Source organism: Macrotis lagotis, chromosome 2, assembly GCF_037893015.1.
Source record: "Macrotis lagotis isolate mMagLag1 chromosome 2, bilby.v1.9.chrom.fasta, whole genome shotgun sequence".
NCBI classification, from domain to species: Eukaryota; Metazoa; Chordata; class Mammalia; order Peramelemorphia; family Peramelidae; genus Macrotis; species Macrotis lagotis.
The window spans coordinates 80288936-80300495 of record NC_133659.1 but is presented as its reverse complement, the minus strand read 5'-3'; positions in this window follow the sequence as shown (position 1 = coordinate 80300495).

Here is an 11560-nt window from a genome sequence, read left to right as displayed (position 1 = left end):
TTTTCTTTCTTATGGTTTTTTCCTTTTGTTCTTATTCTTCTTTTACAACATGACTAATATGGAAATATATTTAACATGATTGTGCATGTATAACCTATATCAGATTACTCATTATCTTAGGGTAGAGGAAAGGGAAGGGTAAGAGGAAGAAAATTTTACAAAAATGAATTTTGAAAATAATCTTCACATGTAATTGGAAAAAATAATTAGGAAAAATTTCAATAAAAAAAAAAGAAATCCCCACCCATTCCTTAGAGTTGTGGTATTCAAATCAAAAAAGAAATGGGGGCCATTAAAATTATACAGAAGGATGCTTTTGAACCACATGGTAACTTAGAAAATCACATTATCATTATGGACTAAGAATCATGAATGGATACTACCCTGGAGTCAAACTCTTGATACTTACTAGCTGAGTGACCCTGGGCAAGTCACTTAACCCCACTGCATTGCAAAACAAACAAACAAAAAAAAGAAATCATGAATAGGCGGTACTAATAAAGTAGCATGGAATTAAGGGAAGCACTACACATTAACAATAGCACTGTGAGATGATCAACTGTGATGGATGCAGCTCCTTGCAACAGTTCAGAGATCAAGGACAATCAATTCTGAGAGAGACCTGTTATGGACAATGCCATCCATATCCATTGGAAAAAATATGGATGCGGAATGCAGAGCAAAGCATATGATGTTAATTGTTTTACAATTTCCTTTATGTTTTTCCTTCTTAACCAAGGTTTTTTTCTTTTCCTTTAGTTCTAATTTCTTTTTCACAACATGACTAATATGTAAATATGTTAAATACAAATGTGCATGTACAACTTTTTACCAGACTGTTTGCCACCATGAGAAGGGAGAGTGATAGAAAAATGTGGAACCCCTAAATTTGTTTTTGTTTTGTTTTTTACAAGGCAAGGGAGTTAAGTGACTTACCCATGGTCACACAGCTATGTAATTATAAAGTGTCTGAGGCTGGATTTGAACTCAGGTCCTCCTGAACACAGGGCCAGTGCTCTATCCACTGTGCCACCTAGTTGCCCCCATCCCTAAATTTGTAAATGAATGATGCTGAAAAACTACACAGCATGGGGGGGCGGCTAGGTGGCGCAGTGGATGAAGCACCAGCCCTGGAGTCAGGAGTAGCTGGGTTCAAATCCGGTCTCAGACACTTAATAATTACCTAACTGTGTGGTGTGGCCTTGGCCAAGCCACTTAACCCCATTGCCTAGCAAAAACCTAAAGAAAAAAAAAACTACACAGCATGTAATTGGAAAAATAATATTAAAATTTTTAAAAAGAATACCCTATTATGTTTTATCTTATTTTTATTTAGTTAAATATTTCCCAATTAAATTTTTATCTGATTTGGTTTGGACTCAGGAATTTATGGGCCAGATCTTTGTTTTAACGTACCTTTCCTACCACAACCATTTATGACTTTTCCTCTCAGACTCCAAAGAGTTCATCTGCACAACACCAATGCAATTATCATGTCCTCATTGGTTTTTCTTGGGGCAGGTACTATACTAAATTTGGCTTCGATTCAGCACAATGATTTGCACTTAGTAGAGAATTAAATGAATAAATGCTTGCTGATGTCAAATAAAACTCATTCAGAAACTTTTGCATGTTAATAGGCAAATGAAGTTAAAGAAATAATAAATTATATTAATAATACATTATTATTGGTGGAGCTGTGAACTCACCCAACCTTTCTGGAGAGAAATTTGGAATTATGCCCAAATTATACTCAAAAATGGGCATACCCTTTGATCCAGCAATATCACTACTAGGTCTATACCCTGGAGAGATTACGAAAAAGGGTTAAAACATCAATTATACAAAAATATTCATAGCAGCCCTGTTTGTGGTGGCAAAGAATTGGAGATTGAGTGAATGTGCATCAACTGGGGAATGGCTTAGCAAACTGTGGTATAGGTATGTCATGGAACACTATTGTTCTATTAGAAACCAGGAGGGATGGGATTTCAGGGAAGCCTGGAAGGATTTTCATGAACTGATGCTGAGTGAGGTGAGCAAAACCAGAAAAACATTATATACCCTAACAGCAACATGGGGACATCAACCTTGATGGACTTGCTCATTCCATCAGTGCAAAAATCAAGGACAATTTGGGGCTATCTGTGATGGAGAATACCATCTCTATCCAGAGAAAGAAATGTGGAGTTTGAACAAAGACTAAAGACTATTACCTTTAATTTACTATTATTTTTTAGGTTTTTGCAAGGCAATGGGGTTAAGTGGCTTGCCCAAGGCCACACGGCTAGGTAATTAAATGTTTGAGGTGCCAGTGCTCTATCCTCTGTGCCACCTAGCTGCCCCTATTACCTTTAATTTAAAAAAAAAAACACCATTATCTTATTATGTAATTCTGCTGTATCTCATACTATATGTTTCTTCCTTGAGGATATGATTTCTCTCATCACATTCAACTTAGATCAATATATACCATCGAAATAATGTAAAGACTGGCAAATTGCCTTCTGTGCAGGGTGAGGGGAGGGAAACGAGATTAGGAAAAAACACTGTAAAATTCAAAAGAATGTATAAATTTATTTAAAAAAGAATAAAAGTTTATTTCTCAGAGTTTAAACAAAGACCAAAGTCTATTTATTACCTTTAATTTTAAAGAAACCACTACCTCACTATATAGTTTTGCTATCTCTTATATTTTATTTTTTTTCCCTTTAAGGACATATGATTTTTCTCAATACATTCAACTTAGGTCAATATATAACATGGAAACAATGTAAAGACTAACAGCCTTCTGTAGAGGTGGGGGAGGGAAGCAAGACGGGAAAATTTGTAAAATTCAAAAATAAATTTTTACAAAGTTTACTTCTAGCAGCAATTTAAAATTACTCTAAATCAATGAATAAAATGGCAATCTCTTGGGATATGTAGATATATTACTTTAACATAGCCTTCATTACATAATAGAAAATATTAAATTTATAATCATTTTCCATACATAAAACTGTTTTTACTTACACTTTCAGTGTGGGTTTTTTTTTTAGCTATTCCCAGAAGGGGTTAAAAAAAAACTTCAAGTCAGAAAGTAATTTTATTAAGCAAATTGAAAGGAAACTAAGAGCATGAGAAAGACAAAACAGCATCATCTATCTTTATATAACACATGTAAATTTTGATTTGATATGATTTAATCAATGATGGTCATCATTTTTATTGTTCACATATTAGTTTCAAATTCCATGGGCCTAGTTATTGGTACAAATCTGCAATCCATTTTTCTATAATAAAGAACAAGGCCTCAATTTTTAAATCATTTTGTACTCGGATGAAAAAATAAATTCTTTACTCATCTAAAAATTTTTTAACAGAAGAAAAAAAATTTCAATAAGCTATTCTCCATATGTAAATGATAATTGAATGTGTAGCAAATAAAGAATTAGGAGATAATGAACAATTTGTAATGAAAAAGCAGTACATATGAATAGAGCTAACTGGTGAAAAGTTACAGTGATTGACTATATTTTGATTTACTGTCACAATCTGCCAAGTAAGCTGCAAAAATGTGCTCTATCAAGAGAAAAATGATGACATTTGTGAAGAATTTTCTTTATGAGACAAGAGTTTTCCTTGATCATTTTCACTTCATTTAATAAAGTAACATTACCAATTGATCAATTCAGAAGTATTTAAATGTTCACTATGTGTGAAACACTATTCTAAATTCTGGGGATATAAAGAAAAAAAAAGCAAAACATTGCAATCTAATAAAGACAATATGTAGACAAATAAGTATATATAATCTACACAGACAGTATATAGCAAAGTAATCTTGTGAAAAGACCTCTTGCAAAAAAGAGAAGCTAATGAGATCACCAACTGAAAAGGCAGAGAGAAAGAGTGTGCTGTGGGACACTCATGATTTAGAGGTGAATGACCAAGCAAGAGAGATGGAAAAGGAAAAATCAGACAAGTGGGAGAGAGAGAGAGAGAGAGAGAGAGAGAGAACGAACACCAAGGAGAGGGTGACTGACAGTGACAAAGGCAGCGGACGAGTCAAGGGGATGAATGTTGGGATGAGACCACTGGATTTGGAATTGAAGAATTACTGGTACCTTTGGAGAGAGCACTTGATTCAGTTGGGTGATGAGTTTAGAAGCTAGACTACAGATTTAAGAAGAGGGAGAAAAAAGGAGAAACATCTATTGTAGATAATCTTCCCAAGGAGTATAGCCATAAAAGGAAGGAGAGATCCAGGATGACATCAGAAATGAATGGATCAAGTGAGGATTTTCTGAGGATGAGGAAGGCATCGAACATTAGTGAGAGTAGGGACCACAGATGGAGCAAACTACAGGAGAAGATCACCTGTGCATGGAGAGAAGAGGAGGTTTGTCAAAGCAAGGAAAAGGGCCACTATAATCTACCATTTCAAAACATACCTATACCTACCAAATTTACCCTTTAAGATATATGTCCCATTACTTCTCTCCTGTCAAAAATTTTACTTACTCCTTCTAAAAATACATTGACTTGTACACAGAAATACCTATTTGATTACATCTAGCTCGTTTATAATCCATATTATTCTTGAATTCCTAGTAAAATACCTAATCATCTTTTATGAAAAGTTTGGAATTTAATAGAATTCAGTACTGTTAATTCAAAAATATAGATATATATGTGTGTGTGTATATAAAGTATATTTAAATACAAGTTATGGGGCAGGTAGGTGACACCATGGGTAGAGTGCTGGAGTTACTTCAAATTAAGTCTCACTTAGTAGCTATATGATCCTGAGCAAATCACTTAACCTGTTTGTCTCAATTTCCTCATCTATAAAACAAGCTGAAGGAAACTGCAAACCATTCCCATATCTTAGCCAAAAAAACTCCAAATGGGGTCTTGAAAAGAATAGGTTCCAGTTGAAATTATTAACAATATTAAGATATATTCCACATTTAGAACTATAAGGAAATCCAATACCAGGCCCATTTTACAAATACAAAACCATAACTTGACTTCCCAAGGTTACAAAAGTGATCCAGGTCCTCTGATATGCAATATAGTCTAAGATAAATAGGTTTTACTTGATTCCTCTGGTTTTGTATATTTAAAACTATAAGATCATAAGTCCCATTAATTTAATGTATCAAATATTTATATAGCAAAAAGAAGACTGGACGTGGAATCACAATACTTGGGTTCATGTCCAAATTTTAGTTCTGTGCTCCTAGACAAGTAACTTAACCTCTTTCAGGCTAAGTTCCCTGTTTGTAAAACTGGTTTAATACCTGCCATAACTTCAGAGGACTGCTATAAGTAGCCAAATAAATTAATGGAGATGAGAGCATTTGATTAACTTAATTGAATCCAATCAAATCCAACAAGTATTTAAATATCAACTATATGTTATGGGGACTGAGAATATAAGAAGTACATCCCCTCAAAAAGGTTATATTCTACTGGGGAGGAATTCAACAGATAGAGATAAGTTGATGCAAAATAATTTAATGTGGAAGCAAAAATTAATATAAGATATGGCACATGTGATATAAGACATGGCACAGACATTTTTGAGGATGGGGGTGAAGGGATTCAGGAACTCTAAGAAAAAGTCTGGGGGGCAAGAACTGAGCAAGTTTGGCTGAAATACAGAACATACGAAAAAAAAACTAAGAAGCCCAGTCAGATACTGAAGAGCTTTAAATGTTAAGCTTAAAGTTTGTATTTTATCCTAGAGTCAACTAGGAACCATATTAAAGGCGTTTGGGCAGGGCAAAGAATAGCAGTCAGGCACAAACTTTAGGAAGATTCTTTTGGAAGGTATATGGGGGCAGCTAGGTGGCGTAGTGGACAGAGCACTGGCCCTGGAATCGGGAGGAAGGAACATTGGAAGACAGTGAAAAAAGGAGAGACAAAGGCAAAAGTCCATTTTTTATGAAATGTATGTCTTGATAAGACTGTTGCCACTCTTATAAAGCATTTTTCTTCAGAAACCTGCCTTTGATTTCATTTCTCTATGTGTTTGTTCTTTTTAATTGATTTTGTTGATGTTATCATTCAATGACAGCAGATTCTTGAAGACATCAATGTCTTTTCTTCCTCAACAGAGGTGAGGACACTAGAATTTAAGAAACTAGCACAAATCATGGAGTCAGATACAACCACTGATTTATTTCATGAATTCAACTTGGTTGGGGGAGAATAACCCACTTCTCTATTGTTACTAACCTCTAACTGAAATTTAGCATTTATCTCAATTTTTTTTTTTTGGTTAGGCACTGGGGTTAAGTGACTTGCCCACGTAGCTAGAAGGGTATCAAGTGTCTGAGACTGGATTTGAACTCAGACTTGAGGGTTGGTACTCTATCCAAATGTGCCATCCAACTGCCCCTATTTCAATTATTCTGAAAAGTGATCCATGAGCTTCACCAGACTAACAAGGGGTTCATTTCATGACACACAAAAAAAGCTAAGGACATTATAAAGTTTATGAAACATCCACATTATCTTTAGAGAACTATACTAAGCACTGGGGGTGATCATGAGTTTAGCTAAAATATAGACCCATTTCATTACTCCTACTAGTAGATGCTAGAAGGACAAAGCCTTAGAACTAAGCTCCAACCTCAAACGCAAAGAATTTTAAAAGTTTTGGCCAAGAAACTAGCCTCAGAATTAAACAGTTAAAAATAGTTGATGATATTTGTTCATTATTCTCAAAGAAAACCTTTACACATCAAGGAGGTGATACTATGACGTGCAAGTGAGTTGGATACATTTACATAGCACTTTGAAGCTTACAAAAAACATGTTTATACACACACATTTATCTATGTGAAGGAGTAATTTATTTTTATTATCTCTATTTTACAGAAAAGGAAACTCTGACTGAGTTAAGATAAATAACTTGCCCAGGGTCATGGAGCTACAGAATAACTGACTAAGCTAAGCCTCTAGTCTTTCTGTACACTGCACTTTTAACTATTCCTTTTCACACTTGTGCTACAGATCTGGAGTCAAGAAGACAAGTTCAAATTCTACCTTTGACACCTACTCTATATGACCACAGTCAAGTTATTTAACTTTTCTGTGCCTCAATTTATCTGTACAATGAAGTGGTTGGAAGTTCAAGGTCCTTTCTAGCTCTAAATCTATGAACGTGTATTTTTGTCTCTTCCTCAGTGAGGGCCACCATCCTCCATATAAACTCTTTTAAGGGCAGGAACTGTCTTACACTTTTGAGAGTCCCAGCAGCTAGTCTGGGACATATCCTATATAATCAATGACTGGTTCATTATAATTGGGGCTTTAAAAGGTCCTGGAAAATAATAGTAATAGGCTATAATAAGAATAGATACAAGTTTTTGTTGGCTGCCCTTTGACACCACAGGATACAGATTCTGGCTCTGTTGCTTAATTCCTCTGAGACTTGGGGCAAGTCATTTCACCTTTCTAGCTCTCAGTTTCTGCACATGTAAATGGAAGAAAGGAAATAGATGACTTTTAAAAGGTCCCATCTGGCTTGAAATCAAGTGACCCAATGAAGCTTATCTTGCTTCCAGTTTGCATCCTTCTGTCTTAGTACAGTAATGCCTTCCTTTCCTTCTGGTCAGAGGACAAAAAATAAGCACACTTAGAGAAAGGTTCTGAGTTGAGGAAAATGACAGAACAGAGCTATGACAGAGATCTGAGGGAGAAATAGTCAATAGGAGCAATGAGCTGACTCCATACATCTTCCAAATCCAACAGTCATGGAGCCAAAGCCAAGTTTTTCATCACCCTTCACAAATAAGCATTCCAAGCACAGGAGTCCCAAATCCAAACCATTTTTGATTTTAGTGATGTCTAAGTAGATTTCAAATAGGAGCCAGGAGAAAAATGGGACATTGTGTCTTAAAGGATGTGGGATGGGGGGAAAGTCAAGCTATATATACCATAATCAGGTAGATAATGTGCTTTAATATTGGAGTCTAGGGGGTAGGAGAAGAGGGGCTTACATAAATTATAAGCACTTAATATAAAAAGTAATGTTAGCTGGGGTTTATAGATTGATTTAAAGTCTATAAATTCCTTCAGGAGTCAATAAGCAATAAATATGAAGTGCTCTACTACATAACAGACACTGGGGAAGTAGAGACAGAAGGAAAACTATTTCTGCCTCCGACATAAAGAATGGTTTTAGATCTATAAGAATAAAGCCATTCACCAGTTGATAAATGGTTAAAGGCTAGGAAAAGGCAGTTTTCAGAGAAAAGAAATCCAAACTATCATTGGTCCTATGAAAAACACTTTACATCACTAATAATAATAAGAAAAATAAAATGAAAACAACTTTGAGGTTTTACATCTCAGTTCAGGGATGATTTGGTCATATGTTTAACAATTGGTTCTCTAGTTTAAAAATGTAATCCCAACATGTACCATTAACATTTTATCCATTGCTTTCTTAAGTATAGACAATCAACAAAACAATAAATCAAGTCCTGATTTATAGGGCTTGTTGATTTCGGAAGCCTTATAATGCTCACACTGAAAATTTGCCATCTGAATTGGTTCCAGCATAGCACCGCACCTCACACTCGTGAGAAAAGGAAAGGTGACAAAAAAGGAAAAAAGACAAACCCTAGGAGGGACTGGTAAAGGTATGAACCAGTCCATTCATTCTGACAATATATAAGTCTATATTCCAGAAAGATTAAGAAAGAAGAAAAGGGTCCAATTATCAAAAATATTTATAGTAATTCTTTATGTGCCAAAAAACTGAAAACTAAGGGGGGTGCCCCATTAACTGAACAGAGTAGTTAATTAGATTAATATAAATAAATGTGATTAAGGGTAACAGTTTCAGAGAAAATTGGACAGACTTGTATGAACTGTTGCAAAGCATAATGAGTACAATCAAGGAGAAATTTTATTCAATAACAACACTATAAAGGCAAACAATTTTGAAACAATTAGGAACTCTAAACAATGTAATGACTAAAAACAATTCTAATTTTCCAGGGCGGCTAGGTGGCACAGTGGATAAAGCACCCGCCTTGGAGTCAGGAGTACCTGAGTTCAAATCCAGTAAGACACTTAATAATTACCTAGCTGTGTGGCCTTGGGCAAGCCACTTAACCCCATCTGCCTTGCAAAAACTAAAAAACAAAAAACAATAAACACACAATTCTAGAAGATTTAGGATGAAACATACTACTCACTTCCTGAAATAGAATATACTCAGTATGCAGTGATATGTTTTAGCCAACTTAGTAGAGAATTTTGTTTTACTTAATTCTGCATGTTATAATGCTTTTTTAATTCACAAAATTATAATAATTTTTTATATTCTTAATTTCTAGCATACAAGTTATGGCTAAACAAGTAAAAAGTTTGTTTTGCTCAAAGACAAAATAGGAAAGAATTACAGGCCAATAGGCCTATAAGGAACCTTACAATCATCTAGAGATCAGCATTTTGCTCCAAGACCCTAAGCAGTAAAATGATTTTTTCTAAGGTCACCCAATAGGTTAATAGCAGACCTAGAAGTAACAGCCCAAGGCTTCTGGCTCCCAAGTCTTGCCCTTTTGCCCCCAGTCCACATAGCCCCCTTTTACAGCAAATATATTTATCCATTATCTCAATGAAGTTACACATCTGTGCATATCATCAAAACATCTCAACTTAGATATCATTTAAATATCTAATTAAGCAAAATAAATTTTAAGTGACAACTTCCTCATTTTCCACTGTCTCCTAAGAGATGTGCGATAACACAAAATAAGCCCTGGTGCATGGAAACATTTGATTCAAACTAATCAGGGTCACATACAATGAGTGAGTCTTGACAGACTTTATTAAAAAAACAAACAAACCCAGTGTTTCAACTTGGTAGTGCCTTAATATCTAATTGACATCTGTTTTATCCTAGATAGCCTATATTTCAATAGTTCGCTCCAAGCACACAGTTCAAAATAAACCGAATTGACAAGCTGTCTATATTTTGACTAAGAGAAATATTAGCTTGTCAAAAATGGTTAAGACTTATGAAGTGAACAATTATTGAAATGAGCAACATAGATAAGTCACTGTTAACCTAAGCTGACAAATGAAATTTATTTTTTAACTACTGTTAACATAAATGCAACAATTTATCACTTTAAACAAAACAAATGTTTTAACACTAAGAATAAGGTCATTTGTCCATAAAACTCAGAACAATTCTAATGCTTAGCAGCCGGTGCCAACAATACATAAAAGTAATAAGTAGTGTTCTTGGACAGAAACAGCGAGCAGATTTTCTCAGAGGACAACGAGGGTGCTCACTATTTTCACTGCAGAAAAATCCATTTAAAACCAGCTTTTTTTCAAAATTCTAGCTAAATACTTTTAAGAACAAAGAAATTCCCTGAAAGCTTTCAAGTATCAAAAATTATCTCAGTCTTGTTGCTAATTCAAATCAACAAGCATTAAGTGCCTGTCATAGCTACTGTACTAAGGGAGACATCAGCAAAAAAAAAAGTTTAGATTGTCACTGCTTTCATGGAAGTTAGATCTCAAAAGAAGACTAATAGGATAATGACAGCGACCTTTAAATATAATGTAAAACACTAACCACTTAGGAGATAGGTATGAAAAATGCCCCATTAGACCCAAGGAGGGAGAAAAGACCCCAAAGATCATTATATTAAGGGGTAGGATGTAGAGGCGCTAAAGAAGCTGACTTTTGAGTTAGATGTTCAAGGATAAAAAGATTTACAATGGTTTAAGGATATAATTTACTGTAAATTATTGTACTTCTTTACTGACCTTCCAGATATAAGCAAAAACAAAAACCAAAATTAAAGCTTAGTCACAATTAAGTTATTTCAAATGCTTGCTTCCCTCCCTCCTCCATTTTCTTCCACCTGAGGCAGCTGGTGGCCCAGTGGTCCAGGTGCCCTGGGTCTGGAGTCAAAGAAGACCACGGTAGACCCTCAGACACTTAGCAGCTCTGTGACCTGGACAAGTCACTAAACCTGCACACATCAGCTTCCTCCACTGCAAAATGGGGATCGTCACAAGACTAAGCTAGGATCAAAGGAACTATCTGTAACCCTACAAGTGCATGGCCCATAGTTAGGTCCTGCTAATTCCCCTTGAATCTGCAGTTGGCTTCAGTTTAGGTCCTGCTAATTCCCCTTGAATCTGCAGTTGGCTTCAGTTTCCAGTGGATGCACAGCACCCCGGAAAAGGAAATGTGAAACAATCCTAAATTCAAAATAATAAAGTTTAAGATGAGAAGAGAAATAGGAATATATATATATGAGACAAGTCAATCTTAAAAAAGTTAATTCTAAGGGGAAGAAGGCTTAATGGGAAGGTACATTGATCTTTTATTAACCATGGATGAAAATTCTTCCCTCCCCCACCCTTTTTTCATTTAAAAGAACAGATTGTTTTATTTAGGACCCACCAACCATTTGAATTTCAGCCTTTTGAAAAAAAATGTTTAAGTTTGGTTTAAAAACCACTTTTACAGTAAAGAGGATGGTGATTTCTCTAGAAAAAAAAGACTCACTCTGTGACATAAAGGATA